The sequence below is a fragment of the Felis catus genome, chromosome B2 (genome assembly GCF_018350175.1).
Source record: "Felis catus isolate Fca126 chromosome B2, F.catus_Fca126_mat1.0, whole genome shotgun sequence".
NCBI classification, from domain to species: Eukaryota; Metazoa; Chordata; class Mammalia; order Carnivora; family Felidae; genus Felis; species Felis catus.
Window position 1 is genome coordinate 87,162,847 of NC_058372.1, and position 19,536 is coordinate 87,182,382.

At 34.8% G+C, this 19,536-nt stretch overlaps 1 protein-coding gene across 2 annotated transcripts in view; it reads right to left on the bottom strand.

Moving 5' to 3' along the window:
• MMS22L (MMS22 like, DNA repair protein) overlaps positions 1 to 19,536 on the bottom strand; it is a 131,059-nt gene that overhangs the window by 64,452 nt on the left and 47,071 nt on the right. The window lies entirely within an intron of this gene.

The window sequence follows — 19,536 nt, forward strand, 5'->3', positions numbered from 1 at the left end:
CATTATATACGGAACAGAAATGTACAGGTGTATGAAAGTGATGGAAAGTTACCAACCTCTGTATTTATATGGCTGAAATAGCAAAGAGAAAGACATGAATTAAAGTTTTTGGACATCTTTAGGGTAATGAGATCAATAGCACCAATGAGAGAAATCTCAAAACGACAGAATTAACGAAAAATTTTACCGGTCTGAAAAAAGCCGCCAAACAAACATAAAATACCCATAACTGCTCAAAATTGCTTGCCTGACTATAATAGCACCAGCCTGGGCCATAAGATGATCCCTTTTTTTTTTTTTTTTTTTAATTTCATCAATCAGTCCTGATTTCAAAACTGATGTTCTTTCCTACCATATTGCATTTCATTGAATTATTTTTAGTTTTTAAAATACATTTTTGGAGCACCTGGTGGCTCAGCTGGTTAAGCATCTGACTCTTGATTTCGGCTCAGGTCATGTTCTCATGGTTCGTGAGATCGAGCCGTGCATCAGACTCTGTGCTAATGGTGCAGAGTCTGCTTGGGATTCTCGCTCTCCCTCTCTCTTTGTGCCTTCCCTCTTCTCTCAAAATAAATAAACTCTAAAAAGTTTTTAAAAATGCATATTTTCATATCACTAATCTTTTTTTTTTCCCACAATGGTTTTGTACCTAGTTTCTTTGCCTAAGTTCCCTTTCAATTTATCAAGCATATTACTGCCAGAACCATTTATATAATTATCATTCATTCATTCAACAAAGACTAAGAAACACTGTATGTCAGGTACTTTAGCTGGGTATGTAGTGCTGAAGATAAAACTTTAATAAGACAAATTCCCTGCCCTCAAAGAGTACTTTAGTGAAGGAGGGGGATAAAGATGATGACATTTCAAGCGATATATGCTCTGGGTGATATAAATATGTTTAGGGTACATAAGGAGGAAGCCATTTGCTCTGCCTGGGGAGCCTGAAAACTCTTCACAGGGGAAACTGCAGTATTTCATTTACACCTGAAAGGAAATAAACTTACCAGACAGAGAAGGAATCAAGGAAAATTTCAGGCAGGGAATTAAGAGGAAAGCACGAGATAAGATTTTTTTCTCAAGAAGCTTGTGATTCAGTAGAGGGAGAAGAGCACTGCTGTTGTGTTGTCCCTCTACTTAAAACTAGAACTTGATTTCCTCCTCTGCCAGGTCTATATACTCCTGCCCTAATTTCAAAGCCCTTCAGAATCTGGTCATCTTTCTGCTAAAGCACATATCCTCTTCTTTTATCAGACTAGTTTCTTCAGCAGTTCCAAAACACATTTAACGCCCTCCAATTTCCAGATCACTCTCTATTGTAGCATTTTTCACCCCTTTCCCTCAGTGAGTTATATGATTGTCATTTTTATATCCCACCTCCTTCAAGAGACCTTTGCTTTCCTTCCTCCTGCAGTCTCCTACTTTATTACAAGTATAAATTCTACTTCTCCTTCAATACCCAGTTCAAATGCCACCTATTTCAAAAGATCTTTCCTATTCCTCTCATTCCATCTTTTTTCTTCCTTCTTTCTCCTATGGATGATGAATTGCCATAAGATGGTATTCACTACTTATTTTCACTTTGAGTGACACTGCAGTCATTGTTTATTAAAAATAATTTCCTGAAGTAGAGTCTATTTGTTTTTTGTACACAAAGAGGTATCTGGCACTAGTCAAGCTCAATAAAAGTTACTGAATATTCCATTTACTGAATTATTGCAATACCCCATTAATTTTTTTTTAATATATTACGTGCAGAATTATGTATCTACAACTACAGATCATCTGGTGTCTCTCTCCCATCCTACCTGTAGCAGGTAAGAGGGCAAGTCCATATAAAGCATCCAAAAAATATTTGCCTGGTTATTCATCTACCCTTCACCCAACCTACTTAGTTACAATTTATTTGTAATTCTTCAAATCTTTCTTCCCCACAAAAGCATTGGAAAGTGAGAAGTCAAACTGCCTAAAGTCCCTGACCTGCAAGAATCCCTCATCGAATAAGTTATTTATTTTTATTACATCTTATTTATTTAAGTAATCTCAACCCCCCCCCCCCCAACATGGGGCTCAACTTATAATGCTGAGATCAAAAGTTGCATGCTCTTCCAACTGAGACAGTCAAGCACTCCCAAATATGCTGTTTAGTAATGAACTATGACTTGGGTTTTATATCTCTATCTAAAAAAAAAAAAAAAAAAAAAAAATCATGCACAAAGTAGCCACCTCAGTATTTACTACCTAATTATTGCCTTTGAGGTGTAACTAAAAATCACCAACTACTGGCCAAAGTCAAAATAGGTGATATTTGTAGCACTGTAAGTTGGTACCTAAGAAAAGTCTTCCCTTCATGTCATTCTTTTTTGTATTTTTACTTTGTGCATGCTACATAAAACAGGGGAAAAACCATAAATAACAAAATAAAGCTAATTAAGTAAAATTTAGTTTAATCATGCTGTGTAAAACATATTTCCATTTCACTTATTAACTTTAAAAGAAAAGCAAATTTACCTAAAAATATTAAAGCATTCTAATTCTACAGATAGAATTAGAAGCACTGAAGTAATCTAATCCAATCCTTTATCTTTTAGATGAAAGAACTGAAATATGAGGGCCAACCTGAGGTCCCACAGGAGTTAGGGCTGATTTAGGCACAAAAAGATCTTTCAATCACTTCACATTCAACCTCAATTTGCTTCTTCATATAAATTTATTCTTAAACCAATGGTCTCTCCTAAATGTAAATACTGTATTAATGAATAGTTGAGGAGATACAGGACATATTTAATATGCAAGACCACAGGCTAACATGAACAATGTAGCAATATTAGCCTATTTCCTTAACTTGGAAACTTTGTATTTAAGATAAATAGAAGAATTGAAAGAAGCAACAGAGTGAATAAAGGATTCTCCAACTTCGGTGATTCTAGGATAAAAACCATAAAAGACAAAACGAGAAATGACATATATGAAAATTTAATCTGACTTCTTTGCTCCCCCTACCCCTGCCATCATTCCAATGGGAATAAATAAACCCATCTGTTATGGACTGAAAACTAAATTCCCCCCAAATTCATATATTGAAGCCCCAGTACAGTTGAAGACTATAAGGAATTATGGTTAAAACAGGTCATAAGGGTGGGGCCCTGATCCAATAGAATTAATGTCCTTATAGGAAGAGATAACCAAAGGACTCCTTTCCCCCATCTATGCACAAGAGAACATCATGTGAGTGCAGAGTGAGAGTCAGCGCCCTCTCTGAAAGCAAAGAACAGAGTTCTCACTAGAAATCAACCATGCTGGCACCTCAGTCTCAAACTTTCAGCCTTCAGAACTGTGAGAATAAATTTCTGTTGTTTATGTGATGCAATCAGTCTGTAGTATTTTGTTATGGTAGCCTGAACAGACTAAGACAACATCTGCCCAAGTTTTAAAAAGTTTATATATTTAAATGAAACAAGTTCCTAGTGCCTACTAGTACTGTGCTAAATGGTAAATGCAGAGTAACATCCTAAAAGATAAAACATGACTATATCAGTCCATAAGGAAATAATGGAAAGATTGAACCATATTTAATATCTCCAAATTAGGCAAAATGCACTTGCCTTCTGGGAAATTAGATACGATTATATCTTATCACAAAACTTCCATTGTAATGTAATTCTGAAAAGGCTGGACCATTAGTTTGACCCAAGATGTGGAATTTCTTGTATTCTGGAGCTCACTTACCATTTTACAAGAATGGTCTTCAGAATATAAGAAAATTCCATACATATATTGGGTCAAAGTAATGATCCAGGCATTTCAGAATTCAGAAAAGAATGAAGGTAGAAATGTAAATATTTGGAGTCAAAGTAAATAAGTAAATAAAAATTTGGAGTCTACACATTTTCTAGTGCAGGATACATTTTCACGTACAACAGAATACTTATTAGTACAGTCCTGAGACACACAAAGTATTGATAAAAAAAAATCTGCTGAATTACATTGGAATTCCTCCTAGAAAATAAATACAAACAAACAGTTAACTGTGTGCGTATGTATACACGTATATGTATGTATGTAACATGTTTAAAAGATTATGGCACTTACATACATAAAACCCTTAAAACTTTCATACATCCTGACGGAAATGTAAAACGCAAATTTCAAAATATTTGAAATACACATGATATTTATAAGGTTGATGTGTTTAATATATGATTTGCTGTGGCAAATTAACATTAAAAGATAAACAAGGTTACTTAGTGAGAGGTCATTACAACAATCCCCATTCGGGGTTGTAGGCTCTTCAAAGAAAAAGTCATTTTATAATGAAATTGCTTTGCTCTCCTCTGGAACTAGAAAAATAATTTTTCTTTCCCTACTTTTTCCTGGAGGCCTTCCTCCCACAGCTCATCATCATTTGATTTCAATCTGGAATGGTGGTTGCCTGGGCCAGGTGTACAACTGTCTTCTGTACCTTCACAATTCTGTGCTGAATTCTCCATTTCCTGAACCGAAAATATTTATTGTTCTTGGCTACATCCTTCATTTCCCTGAAGCACATGTTCTTTGTCAGTATATCTCAAGCATAAAACTAAAAGAAAAAAGCAAGTGGCACGGCTGTGTGGAGCATCTCTGGTATGACAGTATTTACGTAAACTTTTAAAAATGCACACTGCAATACTACCTACTGGTTTTGGATTCTATTTTGTCATGTTAAGTTATCAAAAGTACACTGTCCTCAAAAGCTCACAAGTTTATGTTTTACAGCACATGAAAAGGGTGGGGGGAAAAGGAAACATTAAGGTTTCAGAGGATGGAAATAGAAGAAAAATAAGTAGATGTCAGGAGAAAGAAACGTAGAAAAATATATCAATGAGATATGGCTGTAATTAACAAATCACTAAAGTGCGTACACACATTTATAAGTGGCTAAGTTATTTATTATTTTTTATTATTGATGGCGGGAATATATTAAAGATGTCTAAAACAACTTTAAAAACTTTTGAACTGCTATCTGCATAAGCACAAGCTACTAAAGACTTATCTCCCTTCTAATATATCTATCTGCCCCCTGTCAGCTATACAGCAAAGTGTGACTGGCTTATTGCCATATGCATTATTTTGTGTAGGACAATCTCAGAGAAAACTCTCTAAGTGATGTACAAGGGTTTTAAGAATGGTCTCCGCAACATTTGTCAAGAGATCACAGTGTATTTCTTTATTTGTTTATATGTGTGCTTTACTATACTGTGGGGCACTTGAGAGCAATGATCTGATTTTATGCATCTCTATTTTCTTCAATACCAGCACAGAGTCCACCATAGCAGGTACTTGCTGGGCACTCAGTAAAGGTGAGCTGACTGAGTAAGACAGTCATTTCTGTTTCTTGCACAGGCACAGATTTGATAGTCAAAATTCTAAAGTCACAAGAAAAAAAGGGTATGTGTGTGGGAGAAACATGACTAAGAAAGTAATTTGTGCTTTACTGTAAGTATAAATAGTATTCTTTTCATGGAATAACACTGAATGGACTGAGAGTGGAGCTCTAAAAGTTTTAATTTAGAGCGGGAAACGCTATCTTAAATTCACTTGTAATATACATTCTTTCACTTCACTTCTATGAAACCAATGGACAAACGATAAGGATAACAAAAGTAATCATTATTAGGTGCTCTGTTAGTGTTATACACTTGAGATATATCTCTTTTATTCTTCAAACCAGCTCTTTAATAACTATTATTACACACATTTTACAGATTAGAAAAATTGAGGTTCAAAGAAATTACATGACTTGAAGAGTAAAATGAAAGAAAAAGGCAATCAGGATTAAAATTCACGCTTTCAATCTTTTGAAAAACACAGTTATATACCTTACTATATATAAGCAAAAGATATTAATTATATGATTCACACACATTAGATAATGGAAATAGAAGTGTGCCAGGCTGGTTTTGATACTGGATATACCAATAACTCACAAAATTGAACTACAGCTAATACCCGCATTAAATAAACTGAACAACCCAAATTTTCAGTGAGAATCTTGGAAAATCAGATAGGTACAAGAGCCAAGCTAACTTAAAATTATGTATAGCTCCTAAATGTTCACTGGGGTTAAACAGAGTAAGGTCTACTATTCAACAAGATACTCTGCAGTCTAATACAGAGTGTGTATGTGTGTGCACATGCAGAGAGATGTCTTTGATATCTCTCATCAAAAAACTGAAGGTGCAGAAACATCCAAGGTATAATCCCACCTTTTCCACTTAAAGAGGCCGTAAAAGAGGCAGGGTGCATAAAAGGAGAAGCAATAGCTCAACAGTTGAGAAGAATATTCTCTAAAGGGTTAAGAGGGGTTCCCTTTGTGGGGAAGGGAATGACTTTTATTTTCCACACCATACAGTTCTGTATTATTTACATCCTTTATAGGATACATGAATTTTGATAGTATGAAAATAAAAGAGGCATTACAAATTATCTCCTAGAGGCTTCAAGTGGTTTAGATTTAAAATAAAAACTTTTATTTTATATTTGATATTCATAGTAAACAACGGGACAAGGGAGGCACACTGCTTAAAGGAAATAGGAAAGACAAGTGTGGGAAAATTCCTTTTTAAAATTCTGGGAGATGAAAGTTAGTTAACTCTTTATCTTGTCATTTAAGCCCCCCACGCTCTAAAAGCTTTCTGCTTTCTGTTTTCTATATGTTTTCAACATACAGAACCACAGTTTTGTTCTATAGGGGGAAAAAGTTGATTTTTCTAGTTTCAGGTTTTCTACTAGTTAAAAATTTGCTCCTGCAGGATGTAATTATGTGTGTGTATGTATGTACAAACCTTGAATTTAATTAAACTACAGTTCTCAGCTTTTTAAAACGAATTGTCTACATTTCTATATTTTTATTTTTAATGTTTATTTATTTTGAGAGAGAGAGAAAGAGTGAGTGAGCGAGCAGGGGCATGTTCTCCCCTGAGAGACAGAGAGAGAGAGAGAGAGAGAGAGAGACAGACAGACAGACAGACAGACAGACACCCAAGCAGGCTCTGTGCTATCTGCACAGAGCTCGATGCAGGACTGGATCTCACGAAAGATAACGACCTGAACTGAAATCAAAAGCCAGACACTTAAACTGAGCCACCCAGGTGCCCCATTGGATTCTATATTTTAAGCCAAATCATTAAAAAAAATCTCTTCCACATATAGTCAAACATGTCCATGAAGATCAAAGCCTCATTTTATAACGTTATGAATGATACCTTTGGAGTTGAGCCATACACAGTTTATATACAGCAGTACCCAAGAACCCTGCCAAGATACACATAAAGAACATAATCAAAGCTTTGTATCTATTAGTGAAAAATTCAAAATAGTATAAATTTTCACCAGTAAGAAATGGTCAGGTAAACTACTGTATGTCCACACAATGGAATATTATGAAGCCAGCAAGCAAAATAATGCTGTGGATGTCACTGATAAGCAACTGATGATACATAAAGTGAAAAAAGCAGGTTACTACACTGTATTTAACCCCAGTTTTAGTTTAAAAAATGTATATGAATAGGAAAAATCTAGAAGGACACAACAATATCAAGTTCTTTCAGCATGGTAAGATTAAGTAACTTAAAAAAAACCTTGGATACATTTTCTAAGTTTTGTATTACAAATGTGTAATAACTGTAGGAATAAAATGCAACAAAAGAGGTCTTATGGGGTTTGGGTGGATTTTATTTTTTTAAATCATCTGACTTGTGAGAGAAACCTGTTTCCTCCACCCCAACCCAAAGGGGAAGATGTATGCAACATAAGCTACATAATCAGGGGTGGTTTTCACTTTGTATTTTTATCAGGTATCTTTCAAACTGTGCCAACCCTGCGGTTGGTAGTGTGTTGTTAGATTTTGAAGATGAGTTGTTAGTAAAATGCTGTTATTGATAAAAATACATAATTGAGAGATCAACCAACCAATTGAGGCTCCCTGAAAGAACACTATTCCAGGAAGAGTATACTGGGGTTTCTTGCCCTGGGTAGATTCACTTCATAAATGGATTAACTCTTGGTTAACTAGAAAATTCTGGAACAACCAATTTCCCAATAATGATGTATTTTTTAAAAAAAAAATTTACTATTTAGTATGCTCTAAAATACCCTTTCTTTGCATTCTACCACTGGCAGCTTTTCACCACCAAAGAGTCCCAAATTCCTGGAAACTGAGTACAGATGAGGTTCTTTCCTCCTATCTTTTACTGGTTCCCAGGAAAGCTGCCAGCAGGAGGCAGCAACGACTGGCTGTGGCAACTGCAGAGGCTCTACTCTGCACAGTAGTTAGCTGCTGGCTTCATTCTTCTGTCATTATATAAGCAAGATGACACTGTTCTCTAATCCAGCCAAAGCTGATAAGTACCATCAACCTGTCACTTCCTACATTTCAAATTCTAACATCACAGCATCAAAGAGTTTTTACATTTCGATTTCTTTTGCTGGCAGCAGCCGGTAGCCTCTCATTCTCCCACGGTGTTCTAATGCTGCATTTGCACGCCGGGGTTACTCCCAGACTGAATAGCGGGTCATCCCCTGCTCACTGAGCTCATCTGTGGCCCATGTGCTAGGCAATTTAGATCCAATCAGCCCTTATTTAGCTCAAGAGTAATGAGCAGCATAGTGACACAGACTTAAGCCTGACCCTCAGGACACTGCTCATCAAGCAGTAAAACTGTGACAAAATCATTCATCTTCCACCCGCTGGCAAGAAATAATACTCGCACTCACTGTATTACTTTTCAAGATTAAAAAAAAAAAAAAGTCCTGAATTTTCATGATGTGAGACATTAATTTGCAGAAAGCTGAATTCCCTTAAACCCCCCTGTTGCTATGAGCTCACCAGGGGGAAATAGGCCTTAGGAGACTGAAATGGAATAAAGAAAATTGCTCCCGCTTTCTTTTCATTTTAAATAAGCCTTAAATCTGACAAGAGATATCCTAAAGAGAGAAAAATATATATCTTGTAAGGTAAAGAAGAAACAATTGAAATTAAGAGTTCCAAATGCTAGTTTCACTCCTTATATTTGTTCTCAATTCTATTAAAATATAAATAAATTTTGAAACCGAGAAATTACTCCCCCTTCTCCACGAGGTAGATGGAGAAAGCTTAGGAATTGTTCCTTATGGTCCATATGGTGGCAAAAGTAGTAAATTCGTATCATAAAACAAAAATGTACTCAGACAGTTTCCAAGAAAATACATCTTAAATAACTTTAGGGTAATTACTAGAAGATGGTGGGATAACTGAGAATATTTTGAAACTATAACGAATCTACTTTTTCCACAATTTATAGTGCCATCTGAGGTCTTATTAATCCAAAAATAATTAATGGAATAATTAAGAGATCAATTTCTTTCCTTCAGTGACACATCACATCATTAAAAAACAGGTCTAGCAGCTTGTTGTACTATACATTTATTGGATGTAAATGCTTAAATTATTACTTCCTCTGAGGATCTCCCTTTTATAAATGACAGCTGCAACAGCAGTTTATCTCAATGAGTTTTTATAGACTGGGTCCACTTACTGAAATCACAATTGTAGATATTTTTACCCATTCCATAGTTGGAAAAGAATTAACTTTAGCAAATGCATCACAAATGAGAGGTACCAGTCTTCAACATATTTATTATGACAACATGTCTTTGGTTTAAGAACATAGCACCGTTTGGTGCCATGGAAGTGCACAGTACTAATGTCTTCCTACAAACTCATTGCTGAATTTCATCTAAAGCTTCAAAGATCTGGGTGGTCCAAATACCTATAGTGAACTGTGGGGTTCAGGCAAGGAACCACAGGGACATAAATAAGATTGGGGAAAGTAGCTTTCGCCTCACCCAACATCTTTTGATTTACCATTTGCTAAAGAGAAATGTTCTGGTGCTTGGTACAGAAAATAATCATGGCACTTCTATTCCCTGAACAACTGAGCTGATCTACTTTCAAAATAATGAAATGTTTCCTTTGCAGAGTATATTTCTTTTGTCCTTGCCTTTTGTCCCAACATTTTTCGCCCCAATTTCTGTTTTATAGTGTTATTTTTCCATCTCTACCTTCCCTCTTTTTTTCTAATTATGAGAGGTACATTTACTGTTTCATCCCAGAGAAAACAGATTTTTAGTTATTACAAACCTTGAGAACTATTAATCAGAAAAGAAGTATAAAACTCCATTCACCCACTTCTTGAAAGTAGGAATAATCTTGGGGGGGGGGAGGGACCAATATAAAGCTCTATTTATCTCTTACTTTTCTTTAATTTTATAATTATTGGTAATTGGTGTTAAATATTAGACCTGACCTATAACTGGAGATCAAAAACTAGGGGCACAACAAAAACAAAAAACAGAAGACTAAGGAAAGTGGGGGAAAACTAAGAAGTCACAGAAACTTTGGTACCTTTGTGTGCAGCAGTCTGAATCTCACACATATGTGCCTTGTTATGAGTCTATTTTCCTACGTTGTGCTGTGGTTACTCAAGAGGCCCTCTCTGCCAGGAATTTTCCATCCTGGGGTATTGTCTTAAAATATTTGTTTGATTATTCCCTCACTCCATTATTTCAGTTCCCTCTTTAAATACCTTGCTTCTGACCGAATCCAAATACAGATGATATCTACTTTTAGATTTGAGGTGTTCCTGTAGATCCAGACTCAATGGAGAGCTTCTCAAAATTTCAAAAGCAAGCCAAAAGCTCAAAGGCCCAATTACTCCACTTGTTTACACATTTCAGTGGGAGAAGAGTTTGGTGATAACTATTCAATAGTTAAAATAATAAAAGTGGGACAAAAATTTTAGCTAGAATAGACACAAAATTTTTCAATAAGACCCAAGCCCTTTTAATTAACTGAGAAGAATGTACTCTTGTCATCTCCCTGGAGGTCCTTTCTGCCCACTGGTGCTTGAGAAGGCAATAATCATGGAGGCGAAATACAGATTATACATTAAACCCATAGCCTGGCTGCACAATTACTGTTGTCTACTTTCAAGTGGATACTGGCAAGAATTATTAGATAAGCAAGTAAAAGTTGGGGACAAGTATAAATCATTATCAAATAATGCTGAATGACTAAGATAGTAAAATATGAAATGGTAAAAAAATGATGGTTTCAATAAACACTTACCTAAGTACCTTTCTATTCTCATGGTCCATCTTTCATGTAATAAACACATGAGTACATGTCATATATGCTGCATTTAACTGCTTTACTAATGTACCCCAAGTGCCTATAATAATGTCTGCTCCTATAGCAGGCACTCATAAATATTAGTTGAGTTTTTTTAAATAATTTGCTTAATGAATGTGTATCCTCTGTTAAAAATAATTACAGCACAGGTAGAAAGCACTAAAGGATATTAGAGATAAAATGTTAAGGAGGTTCAAAAGGAAGAGAAATTATTCAAGATTAGGGACACACAGACAAGCATACATTTCAAGAGAAGCTTGGGGCACCTGTGTGTCTCAGTTCGTTAAACGTCTGATTTTTGATGTCAGCTCAGGTCATGATCCCAGGATACTGGGGTCGAGCCCCGTTGTCAGGTTCTGTGCTGAGCATGGAGCCTGCTTAAGATGCTCTTTCTCTCTTTCTCTCTGCCCCTCTCCCCTACTCATGCTCTTTCTCTAAAATAGGATAGGAAAGGATAGGATAGTAGGAAAGGATAATGTTGTTCACATAAAAAGAGAAAAAGGTAAATAAAGAAAATAAACATGTACTGAGAGATTATTATGGCCCATGTTCTGAATAGGTATAGCATCTAAGTCAGTGCTGTCCACAGTGTCTTCTGCTTTCCACTACAGTAGGCACTATGTATAGGTATCAAAGACTTGCTTTATACCTAGTGTGATAGAGGAGTTGAATTTTACCTTGTGCAGCAACAAGAGTAGCAACTCTCAGACACTAACAGGGGTTCCTTTAGAAGCAGAAAAGCACAGGGTTCCTAGGTGGCTCAGTTGGTAGAGCATGTAACTCTTGATCTTGGGGTTGTGAGTCTGAGCATCACATTGGTGTAGAGATTTTTTTTTTTTTTTTTTTTTTTTTTTAAAGAAACAGAAAAGCACAGTTTGCTACTGTAGAATTGCCCACTACTGCCTGGAATTCTGGCTTCTCCCATATATGATGCCCATGTATGATTCTTTCTGATTCCATCTCTAGTTCTGATCCATTCATTTAGTAATAATTTCTGAAGTTACCTTACCCTTCTAAATCCTTCTAAATAAATCATTTGTTTTGTTTTTCTTTTCCTGTACTCTGCTACTCCACCTCTATGCCTACTATGACCAGCACTGACCATTTTTGACTTCTGATCTTGACAATTACTTTCATTCCCTGGATTTAACCCTTTTCTTATCATTGTTTATCACCTCACTTCAGCTTATTCAGTCCTCAGATCTTTCTCTACTATGTTCTGGCCTGAGCCCTCAACTGGTTCTGATAGGGAAGACAAAAGTAAGAAAGATTTGGAGAATTCTTGAGAATTAGTAGTTCCATCTGACTAAAATAACCGGGAAATCACAAGAAAAAGTTGCAAATGTGGGAAAGCCAGACTGTGGAAGACTCTGAAGACCATGGTAAGGACTGTGAAATTTTCTGTGGTTATCAGGATGTCAGTCAGTAACAGTGTTAAAACACAGAATGACGTAAATACACTTGTTCTCTAAAAAGATAAATGTGGAAAAATGAGATGAGCACAAACAACACAAGGAAAAATAAATAGGACTTCATTAAAATTAAAAAAAAAAATTATGCTGCAAAGGACAACATCAAGAAAGTGAAAGATAACCCTCAGAATGTGAGAAAATATTTGCAAACCACCTATCTGATGAAGGACTTGTCTCTAGAACATATAAAAAATTCTTTACAGTTCACTAACAAAAAGCCCAATTTAAAAATGGGCAAAGGATCCGAATAGATATGTCTCCAAAGAAAACAGCATAGTCAATAGGCACATGATCAATAAGCACATGAAAAACACACAATATCATTAGCCACCCGAAATGCAAATCAAAACTATAATGAGATGTTACCTCTCATCCACTAAGATCACTTCAATCAGAAAGACACTTAGCAACAAGTGCTGGTGTGGATGTGGACAGATTTCAAACCTTAAACCCTGTTGGTGGGAATATCAAATGGTATACTAGAAATGGTTCAGTATTTCCATAAAAGGTTAAACAGAGTTACCATATGACCCAGCAATTCCATTCCTAAGTATATACCCAAGAGAAAAACATTTCCACACAAAAGCTAATACATGTGTTCATAGCAATATTATCCATAGAACCCCAAAAGTGGGAACAATCCAATCTCCATCAAGAGATGAATGGATAAATAAATGTGGGTACAATGGATTATATGGCAATAAAAGGGAATAAAGTACTGATATATGTGGTAATATGGATATACCTTAAAATCATTATTCTAAGTGAAAGAAACTAGTTACAAATGATTACATGTTGGGCAATCCCATTTTTATGAGAGGTCCAGCAAAAGCAAATCTATAGAGACATAAAGTAGATTAGTTGTTGCTAAGGATGGAGGTTGGGTAGGGGAAAATGGAGAGTGACTGCTAATGGGTATAGTGTTTCCTTCTGGGGTGACAAACTGTTCTAAAATTATGATGATGGCTGTATAACTCTATGTAAATATACGATAACCATGATATATAATAACCATTTAACTGTATGGTATGTGAATTATATCTTAATAAAGCTGGCCAGTAAGTGAATTGTATGATAAGTAACATATCTCAATTAAGCTTTTAAAAAAAAAAAAAAAAAAAAAAGATGGTCTGAAGACAGAAGGCACTGGAGGCACAGAGAGTAGGAAACCTTAATAATGGTCTAAAAATGGAGGCAATAGTAGTGAGAATAAAAAAGGAATGAAAACATTAAAAAAAATTTCTATCAACTGAGTATACGGAGAAAGGAAGGACATATTTATATATCACATTTCTACCTTAAGAAATTAGTTTTCTTTTTCTACAGCAGCTCCTTAGCATCTCAGACATATAGAATCACAACTTTTAACAGTTCTAGAATTATTAGGCAATATTCATGTTCCCTACAATCTGGCCTTTGTTTTTAAGCAATCTGATTCATTTACACATCCAAATGCATTTACTGAATGGCCACGGTGTTAAAAGTACAATATCAGAATTAGTTAAGAACTATCCAAGGTGTAAGTACATACATGCGTGCATGTGAATGTGTTTACTGAGGTTGCCAGGCTTAAAGTGTAGTACATAGAAATGATTATGGGTTCTTTTGAAAACAACAGTAATGACAATAAGAGCAACGGCTCACATGTGTCGAACACTTTCTGTGCCAAAAACTTCATATTCATTATTGCATTTAATCCTCAAAACACCTAGTAAAAGTATGTGCTATTACCCTCATTGCAGAATGAATAAAGTTGAGATTTGGACACATAAGTTTTCCCTTAAAATATTTTAAAAGAATTATTTTGTACTTATGTAAGGAGAATCCATGTGTATGTAACAGATCTAGTTGCAGACTAAATGACTTAAATATTAATTCCTATGTATGAAAAATTAAGTAATCTATGTTTTAGCAAAACAGAAAAAAAGTTCACAAAACTGAGTTTATATAACTGCATGAATTTATAAAATGTTGTATGAAAAGCTCTAGTGAAAATACTTTGCAAAATTGAAGCCTAGTAAACAGTTAATATTAAGGTAAAATACTAATTCATCATATACATTAAAATCTCAGTTGAAAGATAAATAAAATATTTAATAATGGAAAAAAATCATTAACTTTTTACATACTCTCAAAATATTAAGATTTATACTACTTTCCCTTGAGATGTTTATGCTTTTGCAGAAGCAACCAAAACTGGTAGATGGATCACTTTTAGTAAGCAACAAAACTATTTGATTTTTCAAATAAAAACTAGAAATATCCATGAAACACAATCATGTGCTCTCTCCCAAATTATTAGAACAATGCCAAAAACATGCATCATCATACATACATAAGCAGTAACCACTCATAATAATAGAAAACCCAATAACAAAAGGAGGAAAAGGCCTGCATGCTGTCAAAAGCATCCTTTCTATTTTTCCTGAAAATTCATATGCATTTTTTGGCATCCAGCAGTCCCTCAGGAGAACATTTCCTCTTGTACTTCTTCCTTCCCTACCTAGACAACCCCAATTCTCTCACAGATTAAAAAAAAAAAATTGTTTAGAATAAATGATACCACACTAATAAAAGTTAAAATAACTAGAACTACTGAGCAAGAAAAACATTTGAGGGGAATAATAAACACAGTTCTATGCACGTGCATACACAACTCCCCCCCCCCACGCCACCCAATCCCAAATGTCAAAATTGATATATAATACACAGATGAACTTCTAGGCTCACTGGAAAAGAAGAAAAAGGGTTTAAAAATATATGTATTCTCAAAATGTATTTTGAAGCCAGGAAAACAGAGGCTTAATCTTTTAAGGAGTTGTACTCAGCACACAGAATATCAAAAAGAAACTAACCATCCCTTCTGAATTATTTCGTAGTCTCAAAATTTAACATTTGAGACAAGTTTTCAACTGCCTTTAGACCTCTTCTGCAACCAGGCTCTTGTTTAATACAAAATAGGATGTCAGTTGATCAATATCCATTTGGCTTAAATTCATAAGTCCACAACCTCCCTTAAGTGGTAGAACAAACAGGTACAAAGCCTGAAAATTTATTGTTTCTTTTTAAACTCCAAATGATATTTGCAGATGCCAAAAGGCATTTTGAAATCACTCACCCTTACTTCAGTAAAAATGAAAAAGGGGGATGGGAGGAGGGAGAATCTCATGAGGCCTTGTATGTCAAGTTTTTGCCCAGAGCTAATTTTCATAGCTGTGTTATAAAACCCTGAAAATGGAGGTTTATAATGGAAATGCTGACAGACCCTTAACTATAGCAGCATGAATGGATATAATTAAAGAAAAGCTTTTGGCTACACCTAACTCCACAAATGAAAGCTGCCATTTTTATATTAACCTCAAATAACAGCAAGTGAGAACCAGAAATGGGATTCCAGAAAGGTAATGTGAAATGTTAAAGATGACTGCTAAAAACTGCTTGACATTCGAAGTTTTAAACATGGAGGCATTTAGTTAACATAACCAAGTCAGTATTTTCATAATGCTACTTAATCAGCAATAAAGAATGCTCTGGTGAGCCATCAGCTCCAGTTAGCAGAAAGTGGCATATGAAGTTATTATTTCTTAACAGCCTAGAGGGAGCCGCTTCTCCCTTTAATCAGTGATCTTCGTTCCTTCCTACCTATAATTTCTCTGTCATACAGTTATAAAACTATTACCCAGTTCAACATACACACTCACACATCCTGCACACACATTTATGCAAGGACTGGTACCTTATTCCCACCTGAATTTGAAAACAGAAGAGATTGCTAAGGTAAAGTATTTCATTCTTTTTCTTGTCAGGGATGCAGCCAGGAATAAATATCATCAATCTATGTAACCCATCTTCCTTATCTAAACCAAAATTCAAAGAATTTAGCTCTGTTCTTAAAAGGGGGGCGGGGAGCCTATGCTTTAGTTTTTGTCAACTATCAAAACATTTTTGAGCCTTTTAATAATATTAAAAGTAATACTAATATTATAGCATACCTAGGAGGCTCCTATGAAAAGATCCTCAGAGAAGTTCCAGATTTTGGATTAAGAAAGTAGGAAAAAACACATCTCTATGATCAAATATCTAAAGGACTTTTTCTTGTGTTTCCCCTCTCTGCCTCCCTTTCTTCTTTCTTTTTAAGTTAACAATCCTGAATGATCTCTGGGGTTCTTTCCCCAAAGATCCGAAACTAAAAGCCTGTCCATCTTCAGGGTATCTGCCTTGGAAGCTCTAAAACTGATGAAATAAAACAAAACCATCCAAGTCACATTCCCTCTTATTATATACTTTAATCAGTCTCACTGAAGAACTGTGTGCAAATTACAATGCAAGCTTCAGAAAATTAAAAGATGGTAGTACCTGCATGATGACAGCTTTAATGAAGATTCCCCACACTACTGCATTTTTTTTTTTAATATTTATTTTGAGAGAAAATGTGAGTGGGGGAGGGGCAAAGAGAGAGGGAGGGAGAGAATCTCAACCAGGCTCTGCACTGTCAGCATAGGACCCAATCCTACAAATTGTAAGATCATGACCTGAACCGAAATCAAGAATCAGACACTGAACTGACTGAGCTGCCCAGGAGCTGCATGCTCCACTCACTGTTACTCAAACACATTGACCTCATTCTTCTCTCTGCTAAAAATGCTCTACAATTATGGCAACAGAAGTGATATATGATTACACAGTGACTTACAGCAACTGTTTTTAATCATAGTTGAGCATTATAAAACAAAACTAAAAGTAGGTATGTGTGCAAGGAATTAAATGTTATCAACATAAATATATTTGTGTCTTTTTCATAGGTTAGTCCTACAGATCAACGGCCTTGGTTTAGATGATAGCAGACTACAAACCCAAAGGAGATCTAGTTAAAAGAAACTTATAATATAAATGTACACTTGCTTTCACCTTATATAATCAATAATCTTCAACATGCACCCTTGATTCCTACCTTTGTACTTGACTAGTAATGCCCATGATTACCAGAGATGCATTACAGTTTATAAGATACTTGCAAGCAGAATTTTTCCAACATTTTGAAATAGTTTTGGCTTTAATACTAAAGGATTTTTACTAAATTGAATTTAAAGAGCAAAAATTTGTTTTTATTATAAGAAATGAAATTTAGATGGAATAATGTTGATAATAAATCAAAGATAAATTACTGCAAATAGGGACGTCTGGGTGGCTCAGTCTGTTAGGTGTGTGACTTCAGCTCAGGTCATGTTCTCATGGTTCGTGGTTCGAGTCCCACATCGGGCTCTGTGCTGACAGCTCAGAGCCTGGGCCTGCTTCAGATTCTGTGTCTCCCTCTCTCTGGCCCTCCCCCACTCACACTCTGTCTCACTCTCTCAAAAATAAATAAACATTAAGAAAAATTTTTAATTACTGCAAATAAAACATGATTTACTTGTCTCCACACCTCTTTGTGATCATTTTTTCCATCTGGTGACTCATTTAAAAAATATGTAACTTGTAAAAACATAAAAACAAACTGAACAAAAAGCACTATCCCCCTTTTTTTTAGTAGCAAAAGTAACAGCTAAAAGCACTCATAAATATATATGAATACGTAACACTTTAAGATTTACAGTTTGTAAATCATTTAACTGCTTATGATTTATAAATAAATAAATATATATATATATGTATATAATGGTTTAGTTAGTTTCTGTTTAGTTATTTGTAAACTTTAACAACGGTAATGTAAGAAGGTAGCTGTGATTGGTTAGAGTCTGAGTGGTGATACTGAAACCTATTTTAGTAAGTCACAAAAAGTCCATGTTTCCATTTCTTCATCTATAAACAGGCAGGACAAGGTTGGCAAAGAACTAAATGAGTACAGTATTTGTATACTGTATGTCTTTCAAGAATACAACAATTATTCTTGTGTTTCTAATTATCATTTTTAAAGAATAACCAAAAAAGTCCTAGGTAGGAGCTTAAAGACAAAAAGAAGTTAGTGAACAAAAAAGAAATAAAGAAGAAATTTCTTACTTTCTTACTTTTATTTACATTTTTAAAGCCTCTCCAACTTTTGAAATTAGTCCCATTCTCCTATTACCAAGTTTCCATTAACATTTTTACAAACTTCTGCATTTAATTTCTTATCTGAGAATGCATATTTTCTAAATATACTCCATATGCTAATCTAAAAATGAGAAAGGAGGCTTTCTCATATACTATTAGGGAGTGTAAAAGTTGGCACAAGTTTTTTGTTTTGTTTTGTTTTTTTTGGGGGGGTAGAAAATCTGGTATCATCTATCTACATTTAAATGCGCATAGACCAATTCATTTTTAGAAATTAATCTATTCTTCCACAAATACACAGAGAAGGCACATATAAAGATGTTAAATAAAACTGTTTAAAATAACAAAGTGGTAAACAATACAAATTGACATTATTATGGTATTCGTTAAACAAAGTTTGGTACAACCATATAATGAAACACTAAGTAGCCATTAAAAAGAATTAGATGGGTATCCATCTACTAACATGGAAAGCTGCCAAAGAAATATTAAGTGAAAGGTGAAAGATTTATTCGATCTGAAGAAAAAAAAAAAGAAATATTAAGTGAAAAAAGGCAGGTGCAGAACAAAGATCATCTGTTTTGTGTTTTTAGCCTATAAATGAGAAGAAAAAAATCTGGAAGATTCTATGAGAAACGATTTTACTTCTGTGGAGTAAAATGAAAGCAGTATTTAACTGGATCTGAAAACGTTGTTTTATATGGGTGATTGGTGTTATCAACAGAAAAATCTTATTTTAATCTCAGAATAAATTGTTTTACCTGGAAATATTTCATGCAGTTGAGGTTAGAACTCTGCAGCAAAATAATTTAAAGAAGCTTACCT